Here is a 14,004-nt window from a genome sequence, read left to right as displayed (position 1 = left end):
TTCCTGTTACATGAGTAAATACATCAAGTAGAATAGTAATTTTCCATTTACTTTGAATTGTAGTAATTAAATGTGTTAGTAGAGCTTATTTGACTTTCCACTAAATTTCTTACATCTTACTCAACATCCCCACCTTTTTCAATGATATCTTTATTTTTTGTTTCCGCTTATTTCTGTGGCTTTCTGATACCTTGATAAGGAGGAACAATTGAATTGAAGTAAGTATTACAAAACAGATGTAAAGAATGGCTATTTGATCACAATAGGAGGATTTTGTACAAATTTTACAATATGAGGATTTGATATTCCATGCAGGTAAAGGGATTTTCAATAGCTTCCTTTGTACTACATAAGATGGTGTGGGGTCCTCCGATAGTGTCGTTTTGAGAAGTGTTCGGTATTGAGAGGTGTCTGGCGCTGGGGGATCTCCCCCTATGTATCAACAATGGCTTAGTTTCTGGTTTTACCGTTCGTAAGTCTACATGTCATAGAAGGATTATTGAACCAACCCGAATGCACACATCGAGCTCTTCAACAGAAAAATAGAAAACCTCTTTGTTGCAGTTTGGCGCATACGTCACTTTTTCAGATTACGGCAGACTAGTGATTACACCACGGAAGCAAGAAATTTCGATACACAAACCTTCATGCTGGCTAAACTGAAGGCAACCCTCAACGATTCAATGTGTTAAATATGTCGTATTTGGTATGTCTGCAACTAGCCGATACATGGACGTTATTATTGGGGCAACATCTTCCTGACGGTTCTAGAATCTGAACAGGTCAATGATCAGTTCAGTCAAAGTTAATTGCCTATTTCCGGAGATTAAACCACCCGACTTGGACGTTAATTTACAATGTTATGAAAACTAATATGTGAATATGTAAATTATGTGGAAGATGTTGATTTAAAAAATGTATTGGAGAAAACCACTTTCCCTTCGACGGGACTCGAGCACACGACCCTCAGTACGCTAGACTGGTGCTTTAACCAACTAAGCTACGATGGACCTCCGTCGGCCTTCGCAACTTAGCGGCTACTGAATGAGCTCGAGATTCCCAAATTGGATGCATAGTCAAATCAGCAATCCATTTCTATAGTATACGTTCACATTAGAGAATCGTGAGTATTTAGAACGTCACTGTATTAGTACAGTTGCTGATGAAGAATGTGTGTAGCCGCCAGAGGCTGATGTCAACTTAACTCTGTAGCTGTTTTGCGAAGATCAAGACCTCCGTGGTCTCTATCAGCTCACTAAAGATAAACAAAGGTGGTTGAGGGCTACAAGCCCACCATCTCGCGTTATGAGAAAGGTTACATTATCGTGCGCTTACCAATAGATCAGTGGTTCTCAACCTTTTTCTTGAACCTTGCCCATTCGAGCTTCCGAGCCTCTTGAAAGGAGGCTTCCGACCCTCTTGAAAGGAGGCTTCCGAACCTCTTGAAAGGAGGCTTCCGAGCCTCTTGAAAGGAGGCTTCCGAGCCTCTTGAAAGGAGGCTTCCGAGCCTCTTGAAAGGAGGCTTCCGAGCCTCTTGAAAGGAGGCTTTGAGGCCTCTTGAAAGGAGGCTCTGAGCCTCTTGAAAGGAGGCTTGAGGCCTCTTGAAGGAGGCCTGAGCCTCTTGAAAGGAGGCTTCCGAGCCTCTTGAAAGGAGGCTTCTGAGTCTTTTGAAAGGAGGCTTCTGAGCCTCTTGAAAGGAGGCTTCCGGGCCTCTTGAAGGGAGGCTTCCGGGCCTTTTGAAAAGAGGCTTCCGGTCCTCTTGAAAGGAGACTTCCAGGCCTCTTGAAAGGAGGTTTCCAGGCCTCTTGAAAGGAGACTTTCAGGCCTCTTGAAGGAAGACTTTCAGACTTCTTGAAAAGAGGTTTCCAGGCCTCTTGAAAAGAGGCTTCCGGGCCTCTTGAAAGGAGGCTTCCAGGCCTCTTGAAAGGAGGCTTCCAGCCCTCTTGAAAGGAGGCTTCCAGCCCTCTTGAAAGGAGGCTTCTGAGCCTCTTGAAAGGAGGCTTCCGGGCCTCTTGAAGGAGGCTTGAGCCTCTTGAAAGGAGGCTCTGAGGCCTCTTGAAAGGAGGCTTCCGGGCCTCTTGAAAGGAGGCTGAGGCCTCTTGAAAGGAGGCTTCGAGCCTCTTGAAAGGAGGCTTCCAGGCCTCTTGAAAGGAGGCTTCCAGGCCTCTTGAAAGGAGGCTCTGAGCCTCTTGAAAGGAGGCTTCCAGGCCTCTTGAAAGGAGGCTTGAGGCCTCTTGAAAGGAGGCTCTGAGGCCTCTTGAAGGAGGCTTCCAGGCCTCTTGAAAGGAGGCTTCCAGGCCTCTTGAAGGAGGCTTCCAGGCCTCTTGAAAGGAGGCTTCTGAGCCTCTTGAAAGGAGGCTTCTGAGCCTCTTGAAGGAGGCTTCCAGGCCTCTTGAAAGGAGGCTTCCAGGCCTCTTGAAAGGAGGCTTCCAGGCCTCTTGAAAGGAGGCTCTGAGCCTCTTGAAAGGAGGCTTCTGAGCCTCTTGAAAGGAGGCTCCTGAGCCTCTTGAAAGGAGGCTTCTGAGCCTCTTGAAAGGAGGCTTCCAGGCCTCTTGAAAGGAGGCTTCTGAGCCTCTTGAAGGAGGCTTCCAGGCCTCTTGAAAGGAGGCTTCCGGGCCTCTTGAAAGGAGGCTTCCGAGGCCTCTTGAAAGGGAGGCTTCTGAGCCTCTTGAAAGGAGGCTTCCAGGCCTCTTGAAGGGGCTTCCAGGCCTCTTGAAAGGAGGCCTGAGGCCTCTTGAAAGGAGGCTGGAGGCCTCTTGAAAGGAGGGCTGAGCCTCTTGAAAGGAGGCCTGAGTCTCTTGAAAGGAGGCTTCCAGGCCTCTTGAAGGAGGCTTCCAGGCCTCTTGAAGGAGGCTTCCAGGCCTCTTGAAAGGAGGCTTGAGGCCTCTTGAAAGGAGGCTTCCAGGCCTCTTGAAGGAGGCTCTGAGGCCTCTTGAAAGGAGGCTTCCTGAGCCTCTAAAAGGAGGCTTCCAGGCCTCTTGAATGGAGGCCTGAGGCCTCTTGAAAGGAGGCTTGAGCCTCTTGAAAGGAGGCTTCCAGGCCTCTTGAAAGGAGGCTTCTGAGCCTCTTGAAAGGAGGCTTCCAGGCCTCTAAAGGAGGCTTCTGAGCCTCTTGAAAGGAGGCTTCCGAGCCTCTTGAAAGGAGGCTTCTGAGCCTCTTGAAAGGAGGCCTGAGGCCTCTTGAAAGGAGGCTTCCAGGCCTCTTGAAGGAGGCTTCTGAGCCTCTTGAAAGGAGGCTTCCAGGCCTCTTGAAAGGAGGCCTGAGGCCTCTTGAAGGAGGCTTCCTGAGCCTCTTGAAGGAGGCTTGAGCCTCTTGAAAGGAGGCTTCTGAGCCTCTTGAAAGGAGGCTTCCTGAGCCTCTTGAAAGGAGGCTTCCAGGCCTCTTGAAAGGAGGCTTCCGGGCCTCTTGAAGGAGGCTGAGGCCTCTTGAAAGGAGGCTTCTGAGCCTCTTGAAAGGAGGCATCCAGGCCTCTTGAAAGGAGGCATCTGAGGCCTCTTGAAGGGAGGCTTGAGGCCTCTTGAAAGGAGACTTCCATGCTTCTTGAAAGGAGGATTCCGGGCCTCTTGAAAGGAGGCTTCCGAGCCTCTTGAAAGGAGGCTTCCGAGCCTCTTGAAAGGAGGCTTCCGAACCTCTTGAAGGGAGGCTTCCGAGCCTCTTGAAAGGAGGCTTCCAATCCTCTTGAAAGGAGACTTCCAAGCGTCTTGAAAGGAGGGTTCCTAACCTCTTGAAATTAGGCTTCCTAAACTCCTGAAAGGAAGGTTCCTGACCTCTTCAAATGAGGCTTCCAAGCCTCTTGAAAGAAGGTTTCCGAGCCTCTTGAAAGGAGGTTTCCGAGCTTCTTGAAAGGAGTTTTCCGAGCGTCTTGAAAGGAGGCTTTCAAGCTTCTTGAAAGGAGGCTTCCTAACCTCGTAAAAGGAGGCTTCCGAGCAGAGTTGCAAATATTCGGCAGCACTACTGGTTGAAGGTGATGTTTTCTGATTACGTTTTTTTTTATTTTCTTCCTTCCTTGAAATGGATCTCACATTCCCGAAGAGGGAACAACAGAACTATGCCTTCACCCAGCAAATGATACTTTGGAGGAGGCTTCCAAGCCTCTTGCAATGAAGCTACCCGAACAAAATCGTATATAATGCTACATAAGATGCTAAAGTGCGTATTGTATGGGAAAGTACCTATATGGCCTACACTTTAGCATCTTATGTGACATCATATACGATGTTGTGTTGACTGGGTACTATGCTTTTTAAATAAAGGGCCTTCATGTCTGTCAAAATGACTTACTTTCAACATCTCATTCAACATTTTGACTCAATAAGGTAGATTACATAAAAGATTTTCAAAATTTGTTATTTCGGCATTTTGTCCTTTTGCTCCTTTTGACAAAAATCTTTGATTTACTGATCATCATGCATTTATATATAATACAAAGTTTAAGCATTAAAAAATACTGCAATTACGAAAACTGTACCAATATTTTTGTAAGAACATTGTGAATTCACGTTTATAATTTAATGAATGTTTCATTGCTAAGCATGTTTCACGCTCTTGTTGCAACGACTTTCGTTCGCTCTTGGTAACCGAAGAGATCCCTGATAAGCTCTCGCGATAAATATTAGTGAGTTCCACGCTGATCTCATTACGGATACGGGAGGCAATTATTTTTGTTAGAAAAAGATGGGCAAGTTAAAAAAAATATATATGAAATGAACTCAAGTTGTCCCTATACGAAATTAAATGAAGAGAGAATTGAAAATTATTCAGGCTCCAAGGCCAGACAGGCTTTGTTTGACTTCAGAAGAGCTAGCGAGGGTTTTTTGATTTCATTAGAATGTGGACCATCTTCTCAGTATGTTGAATAGTGTTGTAGTGCGCCAGATTAAAAAAACGTTCTAAAAAAATCGTGAATAAAAGTTTATAGATTATATTATAACTCGCAGAGAGTAGTGATTTAGCAAATTAGGTAAAACAAAAACCCAAAATTATAATTCGCAATTTGTAATTATACAAAACCAATTACAGCCTAGGATCGATTTGTACCTATGGTATAGTGAAAGCGAGTTAAAGTTGTGAATAATCGAAGATTGAATTGGGTAAGGTTTTATTTGCTAAATTCTGGTGCACTTTGTAAAGTATTCTGACCGTTGAACAGATATCACCCACCGTTCAACGTGGGTGTTGGTTTAGGAGTGACGGAATCACCCTAACCTGGGCACGCTATAGAATTCCACAGCGAGGAGAAACCAGCCCTGTGAAGCTTTTCCCAGCGTCCGCACTTTTGTACCATCCAGCCCGTGGCCCACCGTTCACCTTGCCGGTGTTATCGCCAAACTCTCCACATTTGTCAACCAAGCCAACCACCCCGCTCGCCACACCGTGAAAGCTCGACCCACGTGCAAAGCTACCGTTTGTTCGACGTAGCTCCCGTATGTAGGCAACGGTTAACACCTTTATCGTCGCAAGAACACTGAGCCAAATATCCATACGGCAGTGGTGTGAACACCAGGCAGAGTGAATTTGTTGCGGATCGTTGCTCTACGCATCAGCACGACGGGGTCCACGTGTACTAGCGGCCGATAGCCGATCGGGTTAGTTGCGCGCCCCCCCTGGGGAACGGATTGGTCACCGGCCACAAAGAACGGCCAGCGTTGGAAACGTCTGGAAAGGCAGGAACGCAGTAAGCAAATGCCCACCGTAATCAGGTCAGAAAGTTAGATAATAAGTTCGAAGAGTAATTATAAATTATAAAAGCGTGACGTCACCATTAGATTAGGATTAGAACATGAATACACGTAGACAATACTTTGTGATCCTAAACTAGTTGCACATTATTAAATTTGTTGAGTTTGATGCTTTCACATTGGGTGATCGGGTTTTAGTCGTGGTTTTTTCTGATAGTTTGAATAGTTTTGATTTCTTTTCGGATTTTGGTTCGTATATTCAGTTAATTATTAGAGTTCAACTTGCCCTTCGTATACGCTTCTTGAGACTGGTGTGTTTGAGCATTATTAACCCGCCTTGGATAGAGCCTCAAGCCGGGCCTCTAGATCAGCATCAGCAGTCTCTCCAACCCGAGAGTGGCGCTTAAGCTGTTGTATGCTAAGAGCTTGCAACATTCGTTTAATTTTTATTGGAACTGTCGTCCACCATTACGCATTCTTATCCAAGGTCCATCAAGGTCTTATCCATCCATCAGAGGTACCCCAGAGGTACATGTACCCCAGGTTAAGAATATCTACAATAGATGATTCAAAGCTCAGGCTTGGAAATTCTCTGGTTGCTACTACCAGACAATTAAGGTTCATGGAACGCAAATTTTACAACGACAGTGGCCTCGAACAACGCTACGTATCCTTACCGGCGGAGTATCAGGAGCTAGGGTGTGTGAAGATTATTCAATAAGCGGAAATTGACGTGGAATGGTCAATGGAACTACTCGCTGTGAAAAAATGTAGCTTATATTCGTCAAGTTTCAATACGTTTCGTTTCGAACGTTCCGAACGATTTATTTGGACGGATTCTATCATTCTACTGTAGTGGCTCTCGGATCACCCCGCAAGTCGAATACGTAGCCAAAAGAACTTCTTCGATTTTAGATATCTTGCTTAGAAAAGAACTGGACGCACGTCTCATCCAAAGAAAATCCAGCAAACTATGCTTCTCGAGGCGTTTCCCCGCAAGACTTTGTCAGCCATTCGCTGTGGTGGACAGGTCCTGCATGGGTGTATGCGACCTCGTCTAAAAGGGGTATTATTATTATTATTTGTCTTTATTAACGAGATTTTCGGCCCTAGGTCGGCTCATCTCGTGGCGAAAAACTGACTGGAATCGAGGTATGCAACACGAAACATACGGCGAGAAAACATTGGAGGTAAGAAAGCGCTGACGCCTCGAGTAACAACGGGTTTAGCTTGAGGTACGCCGCGCGTAACAACGGATGTTATAACTTCTCCAAATCGCTCAGGATTTCAGATCAATTGATCGACCAGGTCAACCACGCTTTGTACCAAACTGGAAGCAACTCACAATGTTCATAAAAGTAATAAGAGCCCTGCACCCAAACAGCGGACGGCATATTTTAATACAGTGCAGTGTAAGAACCATACAAAAACTGCATAAAATTTTGGCATATCAATTTCGGCAGTTTTTAACAGAATTGTTAACAGGTATTGTTTTGAAATATTACAATTTTGGATTGTTTGAATGCAGTTTCTGTATAAAAAGCTCACACTTCTTGTATTAAAATCTAGCAAAAATGTATATGCCAATATTTTAATTGTAAGATTTTTTTTGTTAGTTTGTCATATGAGCTTCAATTCAAATTGATTCAATACAGATGACCCGATGAAGCCCCGGGCTTACCCGCTAGATTCACGCAAGATTCATTAGTTTCACGAATTTGATGTCTGTGCCTATTATGATGAACGAACAGGATTGGGTGGTTCACCAAAAACTGTAAATCATTAAAAAAAATGTTTACATGTCAAAGCTTTAAATCTGCATTGTTTGAACAATGTTTGAAATTAATGTTCGAATCATGCCACATTTACTATACGCCTTTCCATTTTCGTTATCGCAAAGTGTACCCTGTATAAAAAACACACACACGTAGTCCTACGTCAAAACAATTGTGTCTGCGTTCGGTGGAATCGCATAAAATAGGAGTGAGGAACTAGCCCCTTGATGAAATATCGTTTAGTCACCTATGTGTTTGTTATCCCCACACAGTATGGAAGCGGAGTGGAAAACGAACAAATCCTGCTAAAGTCACCGATGTTTACCTTGTTATTCATCGCCAACGCTGTTTAGTTGGATCTACTCCTACATCAATCACCGATGGCCACACAAGGTAATGGGGAGTCATAAGACCGTTTTGTCAAAGAGCACGTGTCCCGTTCACTGGTAAATACGGCATCTTGATTTCAGAGTTGTTTTCTATATTCTTCAGTTTTTATTCCGTTCATTGTAAGAAAGAAGAGGTCGGTTGTTTAGGCTAAACTTAAACTTTTATTTAAAACTAGCGCACGGAATGAAAATACTTGAAACGCTAAAACTTGAAATTCATCTACATCACAACATGAAATTAAGTGAATTGAACAAAATTTTAAGTTCTTAAAGCATCTTTCTTGGTATATTTTGTTGCCTTTCTTTTACACCAGGGTGTAAAATGGGAGTGATAATTGGTCACTATTTCAACTACTTAGAATCCTTGTAAATAAGATAGATTGTATCTGAGGGAAAGCAAACTAAAATATAAAAGACCTTTTTGAACGATTTTGTTGTCAGACCTCCTGACTGTCGGTGAGACCGATGACCCATTCTCACCCCCCAGAACCATTGTCACCCCTGAAGGTGGTAACGAAAAGGCTGCACTTCAAAAATGAATTTCTGATAAAAGGCCCGAAGTGTCGACTTTCATACAGCAATCAACTCAGCTCGACGAATTGGATTAATTTCTGTCTGAGAGTATATATGTGCGAAAAAAAGCTCACTCACTTTTTAGGCACATATCCTTATTCGATTTACTCGCAACAAGTTGCATTCGACGGGGAATCCAGTCTCATTATTTCCTATTGAAATTGGCTAGATTTTACTATGAGCTCAAACGGCCGTTATACAATACTATTTTTCATAATGCACGAAAGAGATGATGCATCTAATTTTCTCCAATGCTTGTAGGCTTTCTTCTGAGTCAGGACGATACCGATGACAGCGCACCAGTTGACTTATTGTAATCATAATATTTGTTGGAGTGAATGGATGTTGATTGTTGAAGAGCAAAAATGGAAATCGGAAGGCTTCGATAGCGTGAAGAGTGAACATTATCGTATGGCTTCTTTCAAGTTTGGGAACATATAATGTGTATCTAATACGCGTTGCGATGTTTTGTGACAAGCTGCTTCTCAAGCAAATAGTTTATTATTAAATATAGTACAAACTTACAACTAGTACTAATATCACACAGTGTCGTGACACTGAGCTTTATTTCAGTTCAATTGCGATAAATGGATGTGTTGAGGCAATTGTGACGACGTTCAAGTCACATTAAGGTTAGCTGCAAGCTTTAACCGCCGGGACTTGGAATTAGAATACACATGTTTGAAAGATTTTGATAACTTGCGTAGATTATTCGATTAGCATATAATATTAGCACGTAGCCGACGGTTTGCAAGTGAAACATTATAGCAAAAGTTGACGTAATTCCGCTCATCGTTTGGAACTTGTCCATGAATGATCAAATTTAGACGTTCCTTAAGGACCTACCATACAATGTTTGTTTGTAAAAAGGAAACCATCCAACAACCAAGGCCAACAAAAGCAAAAGTACCTATATGCTTTTTTTTTTCTAGACGCCACTTTTATACTAACACAACACATTCCCAAAGCCATGCACTGTGAAATCACTCCACAGTGATGTTTATCTCCTGATTGTTATTGCTGCGGGCTTATGCTGTGCCATCTTTCGTTGCGGTTGTGTTACCGATTCGTATTCCATCGTCGCCTAAGTAGTCTGATGGCATTAAAGTTGGTAATAATAAAATATTAACTTACTTTTGAATTTTCCTCTCCGGTTCACAGCTTTGTAGAACAGGAAAAAATCCGACGGATGGATCCTCTAGCTAGAAGTTGCCTTTTTACTGTAAAAAAGAGAAGAGAAAAGCCGTGACAATGTCGTCAGCGTGGTGGTCTATCTTTTACATGATGACATCTGATTCGTAGTATTTGGTTTACAAAGAGGGGACGAGAAGTGCAAAATCCCGAAAAAGGACGAGACAGTGGCTGACAATCATAGCGAAGGATGTCAGGAGCATTAAAATTTAATAAGTGTCTTCCGGTTCTTCCACAGTCTTCCCGATAGATTTACGAAATGGAGCAAATGTTGATTTTGCTGAAGCACCTTCTAAATTATGGAATATTGGTGGAAGACAGTGGTATAAAGAATCGATTAACGGGTGAGTTCTTATAGCTATTCTTATCTCATCATTTTAAAATAAAATGTCAGTTAGTGCATCCAGTCGTTTTGGAATAAGACATCGCCTTTTTATAAGCGATACCGCATTTAGCTCACCCAGATTGCAATTAGCTTGAATACAATTATCCAATTATATAGTGAACTCATACCTTGCTCGCAAAACATGATTTCAAATGATTGTTCTGAAACTTTTAAACTTGGTGTTATTGATATGACAACTATTTGATATATGTAGGTACATGGTTTAAAGCATGCGATTGTTGCAAATGAATAAAACGAGTAGACTTCTCGCTTGTTTGAAGAACGAGTTCGCCCTGAATAAGGTAAACCACTAAGTAATCTTTTCAAGTAAACGTTTAACTGGATTAAGGGCAGCAGTGACTATGCCGAAATGCTTGAGGGGCTCATATATTTTCTTGTCTTTATTTGAGAGACTTTCCGCCTCTGACAGGCTCGCCTCCAAGGTAGTCAAGTTAGTGAGCGTCAAGGTGGGGTGGTCGGTATGCCCTGTGGGTATATATGAGCAACCCGAAGTTTGCTTCAAGTGCCTGGAACCGGGGCACAAGCAATGGGACTGCAAAGGCCCTGACAGAAGCAAGCTCTGTTGACGCTGCGGATTGGAGGGACATAAGGCACAATGCTGCACGAACCCTCCCAACTGTTTGATCTGTTCCAGCAAAGCTGCGAACAGCAAGCACCCCATGGGGGGTTCGAAGTGCTCGGCGTTTAAGCGTGCTGCAAAATCACAGTGCAGGTAACGCAGCTAAACCTGAACCACTGTGATGCAGCCCAGCAACTGCTGTGTCAGACAGTTGCTGAATGGGGGACGGGCGATATGGACAACGGGGAAATACCCAGTTCAAGAGTTGGTGTCTTCGACACACGAGGGCTTCGTCATTGCCAAAATCAACGGGGTCTTCTTCTGCAGCTGCTATGCGCCTCATCGATGGTCGATCGAGCAGTTCGGTCGAATGCTAGATTGTTTGACGGCTAACTTGATGGGGCGTAGGCCGGTGGTGATAGCGGGGGACTTCAACGCTTGGACCGTGGAATAGGGAAGCCGATCCACGAATCAACGGGGGCAGATCCTGCTGGAATCACTGGCCATGTTGGATGTGGACTTGGCTAATGTCGGTACCAAAAGTACCTACAGCTGGAATGGTGCCGAGTCGATTATCGACGTTACGTTCTGGAGCCCTGGCCAAACGAGTAGTTCGAACTGGAGGGTAGATGATGGCTACACTCACAGCGACCACCTGGCGGTTCGCTACAGTATCGACTACACGACCAGCATTCAGCGGATGGAAGAAGGGGCGAGGCCTAGTCCTCGTATGTGGAAGACATCATACTTCGACGACGAGGTGTTTAAGGAAGCGCTCCGCCGCGAGCACAATACTCTCGGTCTGAGCGGCGAGCAGCTGGTAACAGTACTCTCGCGTGCATGCGATGCCACCATGCCTAGGAAAGTCCACCCTAGGAATGGGAGACCACTGGCTTACTGGTGGACTCAAGCAATTGCGAACCTGCGCCGCGCCTGCCTACGGGCAAGAAGGCAGATGCAGCGAGCACGCACAGAAGAGGAGCGTGTTGAACGACGGGTGGCGTTCGTGGCTGCTAGAGCCGCTCTGAAGACTGAGATTAGATCAAGCAAAAAAGTCTGCTTCGAGGGCCTGTGTCAAAGTGCCAACGCGAATCCATGAGGTGACGCCTATAGGGTCGTAATGGCCAAGACACGTGGGGCGATGGCCCCTACAGAGCGGTCTCCAGAGATGCTGGAGAGGATCATCGCGGGGATCTTCCCACGTCACGACCCAAGTCCCTGGCCTCCCTTTGTGGAGCTGCCACGGGCCAGGGTGGCCGACGAGGGAAGAGTAACTGTGGCGGAACTTGCGGGGATTGCACAGTCCCTTAGTGTAGGTAAGGCGCCAGGACCGGATGGTATTCCGAACCTGGCCATCAAAGCGGCCATTGCCGAGGCTCCCGAGATGTTCAGATCTGTTATGCAGAGATGCCTGGACGAGGGAGTCTTCCCTGAAGCATGGAAAAGGCAGAGCTTGGTCCTATTGCCAAAAGCGGGAAAACCACCGGGGGATCCGTCGGCATATAGACCAATATGCCTGCTTGATACGGCGGGGAAGGTGCTCGAGAAGATCATCCTCAACAGGTTGTTGATACGCACGGAGGGTGCGGATGGTCTATCGAGTAACCAGTTTGGCTTCCGAAAGGGTAAGTCGACCGTAGACGCTATCTTGTCGGTTACCAAATCCGCGGAGATAGCTATCCAGCGTAACATGAGGGGAGTTCGCTATTGTGCAGTAGTGACCCTCGACGTGAGGAATGCTTTCAATAGTGCCAGTTGGGCAGCTATTGCAGATGCGCTCCTGCGTCTTGGAATTCCCGAGAACCTGTACAAGATTCTCGGAAGCTACTTCCAGAATCGAGTACTGGTATACGACACGGAGGCGGGTCGGAAATGCGTTGACATAACCTCAGGGGTTCCGCAAGGTTCCATACTGGGTCCGGTGTTATGGAACGTCATGTACGACGGTGTCTTGAGGTTGAAGTTCCCGGTGGGCATGGCAATCGTCGGCTACGCTGACGATATTACGCTGGAGGTCTACGGCGAATCGATCGAAGAGGTGGAATTGACTGCAGCCCACTCGATCGCAATTGTGGAGGAGTGGATGAGTTCCAGGAAGTTAGAATTGGCTCACCACAAGACTGAGGTGGTTGTTGTTAACTACCGAAAGTCGGAGCAACAAGCGGTGATAAGGGCAGGCAACTGCACGGTCACCTCTGAACGCTCCATCAAACTCTTGGGGGTAATGATCGACGATAAGCTCACCTTTGGTAGCCACGTCAATTACGCCTGCAAGCGTGCCTCCACAGCTATAGCGGCATTGTCCCGGATGATGTCCAATAGCTCTGCGGTTTATGCCAGCAAGCGCAAGCTTCTGGCTAGCGTTGCTCTGTCCATACTGAGGTATGGGGGGCCAGCTTGGGGCACGGCCCTGCGTATTAACTGGTACCGAACGAAGTTAGAAAGTACGTATGGGCTCATGTGCCTAAGAGTTGCGAGCGCGTACCGTACCGTGTCGCACGATGCACTTTGCGTCATCACCGGTATGATGCCTATTGACATCGTTATCGGTGAAGACATAGAGTGCTTCGAAATGCGCGGCACGAGAGGCATCCGTAGGACTGTCAGGTTGGCCTCAATGGTCAAATGGCAGCGTGCGTGGGACAGTTCCACTGAGGGTAGATGGACACATAGGTTGATACCGGAGATAGGTACGTGGGTCAAGAGGCGCCATGGGGAAATCACTTTCCACCTGACCCAGGTCCTTACAGGCCATGGTTGCTTCAGACAGTACCTTCATCGGTTCGGACACTCGGCCTCGCCCGAGTGTCCGGTGTGCGTAGGTTTAGAGCAAACGGCGGAACACGTGTTGTTCGTGTGCCCGCGTTTTCGCACAATGCGTGACCACATGCTTGCCACATGTGGTCTGGTCACTACCCCTGACAACCTAGTCCGGAGGATGTGTAAAGATGAAGTTGGCTGGAACGCCGTTTTATCGGCTATCGTCCAAATCGTCTCGGAGCTACACAGAAGGTGGCGCGTGGACTCGAGGAATGGCTAGTTCAGGCGCAAATAAGAGGTGGTCCAAGGGTTCGGAGTCGGCTCATGGGTCACACCGGTGCCCTGTGGTCGAACTCGATCCTTTTATCGAACAAGTGGCCGCGTGAAGAATAACATGGTATCGTCGCTTTCGCGGCGTCGGTCAACCGGGCGGGTTCCGAGCCCGAGGACGGAAAGGGGTCCTCGTCAAGGCTGGGGCAGGCGTAGGCACCGCGTTGGCAAGTCCCTCTGTGTGCTGGCGAATAGGCCCTATCGCAGAAAGGTCAATTTGGGGTGCACGCGGCATCATCATTCTTGATACCAGTCGTGCAGAGGGAAGCAGGCGCGAAGTCGACCCTGCCCACCTTCCGAGGACATAGGGCGTGGTAAGGCCACCTGGAAAGCCGGCAATGCG

General features: G+C 46.3%; 1 protein-coding gene and 1 long non-coding RNA gene across 4 annotated transcripts in view; one reads left to right on the top strand and one right to left on the bottom strand.

Annotated features, from left to right (window-relative positions):
- The window catches only part of LOC134205521 (lachesin-like), a 171,914-nt gene that overhangs the window by 118,214 nt on the left and 39,696 nt on the right, over positions 1 to 14,004 (bottom strand). For all 3 annotated transcript variants that reach the window (XM_062680802.1, XM_062680804.1, XM_062680803.1), the window contains one exon: positions 9,550 to 9,635. The gene's annotated coding sequence lies outside the window, so the exon portion shown is untranslated. The remainder of the gene's footprint in view (positions 1 to 9,549; positions 9,636 to 14,004) is intronic.
- On the top strand, positions 4,877 to 5,817 carry LOC134208299 (uncharacterized). The gene is made up of 2 exons (XR_009978605.1): positions 4,877 to 5,090; positions 5,150 to 5,817. It is a non-coding gene; the product is annotated as an uncharacterized LOC134208299 (long non-coding RNA).

The sequence above is a fragment of the Armigeres subalbatus genome, chromosome 1 (assembly GCF_024139115.2).
Source record: "Armigeres subalbatus isolate Guangzhou_Male chromosome 1, GZ_Asu_2, whole genome shotgun sequence".
Lineage (NCBI taxonomy): Eukaryota > Metazoa > Arthropoda > Insecta > Diptera > Culicidae > Armigeres > Armigeres subalbatus.
The sequence above is the reverse complement of the archived record's forward strand: the minus strand, read 5'-3'. Positions and strand labels throughout refer to the sequence as shown.